Source organism: Tupaia chinensis, unplaced genomic scaffold (genome assembly GCF_000334495.1).
Source record: "Tupaia chinensis unplaced genomic scaffold, TupChi_1.0 Scaffold000320_2, whole genome shotgun sequence".
Classification (NCBI taxonomy): domain Eukaryota; kingdom Metazoa; phylum Chordata; class Mammalia; order Scandentia; family Tupaiidae; genus Tupaia; species Tupaia belangeri.
In genome coordinates this window covers 2,586,651-2,588,096 of record NW_006159814.1, presented here as the reverse complement: position 1 = coordinate 2,588,096, position 1,446 = coordinate 2,586,651, and the positions used below count along the sequence as shown (strand labels likewise).

The 1,446-nt window shown below is 38.9% G+C and overlaps 1 pseudogene; it reads left to right on the top strand.

The window, feature by feature from the left end:
• Positions 1-1,149, top strand: part of LOC102481966 (EF-hand domain-containing family member C2-like) — a 4,782-nt pseudogene extending 3,633 nt beyond the window's left edge.
• Positions 1,150-1,446: the final 297 nt, after the last annotated feature.

The following is a 1,446-nucleotide window of genomic DNA, read 5'->3' as shown; positions in this document are numbered from 1 at the left end:
AAGAAAGAAAGAAAGAAAGAAAGAAAGAAAGAAAGAAAGAAAGAAAGAAAGAAAGAAAGAAAGAAAGAAAGAAAGAAAGAAAGAAAGAAAAGAACTAATGCCACACAACTCGGGCTGGGATGCTGTGGCATTATTCCTTCAGAGGAGTAAGCTGCTCAAGCATGGCCCACCTGGCATCTTTCAACCAGGCGAGATAACTAAGCAAGCAGTTCTCAATGTGTACAGTGGCTTGTCTCTGACCCACGTGCCAGGCTACCTGTTGGACAGATATGAGCTAGGAAAAGTACACCAAGAGTTTTACACAGACTCTGACCTGACCATAGGAGTCACCATCAATATGTAGGGAAGGAAAGTGCTCCTTTGTGAGCGTGATGAACTTACGAAGTGTTACTATAGATCTAATTATGGAATTGAGAACTTTACCTCAATTCTATGCAAGGCTCCTATTCCTCCAAAAATATAAAGGAAATTTCCACCTTATAATGGCTTCAGATCTGAAGAGGATTCTCTCCGTACCTGCATAGGCCTCTGGCCCACCCCTCACAAGAAAAACTTTAAGAAGTTTATGAAGTTAGACAGTTTCCTTTTAGCAACCTTCAACTTGCCCTACAAAAGCTCAAAGATAAAGAAGCAAAATCCAGAGAGATCAAACGGAGAAACAGTGATGAGTATAATTGTCGGGAAACTCAAAGAGCAGGAAGTTGTAACCACTGCACGTCACTACCGTGTGCCCGAGGAGCCACGTCTGAACTTGGATCTCTTCATTGCACAGGCTCATGAACAGCTCAAGAAGAATACTTTTGAGACTTTTGATGGATTCATTTCCACCTGTGCATACGAAGATCGAGAGAAAAAAATGTATTACCCACCAAAGACATCAAAAGGCTATGCAAGTTCTTCAGGTTACCTTTGAATGAAGAGCTTCTAGAAACCTTACTGTCGAGGTTTGAAGACAGTGAAAAGCAAATAAACTATGAGACATTTTTCTCTGCCCTGAACTGGAGAATGAATCTGACACCTCCATTGGTAGCAATACCACACCTGAAAGAGGTACGTGAAGATGTTTGGCTTGGGATGCCATCACCTATTCCTGCAAAACACATTGATTACTTCACTCTTTTGAAGGACATGTATGGCTTAGAGGAGTAGAGCCGCCAGTTGTGGTTAACTCCCTTTCATTTATGGCTCTAATTTTGCCAACTTTCTTTCAGTAGACATAATTTTATCAAAAATAAAAAGAAACAAGTTTATATTAAATGGAAACCCATAAACCACAATTAATCTTCTTTTGTCCCTTGAGATTTTTCAGAACATCATATTATATTGCTGATATACCGGCCTTATTAAAAAATGCCATTAAAAGAAATGTCGAACATTAAAATATATATATTCTTGAAATAGAAAGCTAATGAGGACATATCTTTTTTGTGTTTGTTTCTATTTGCT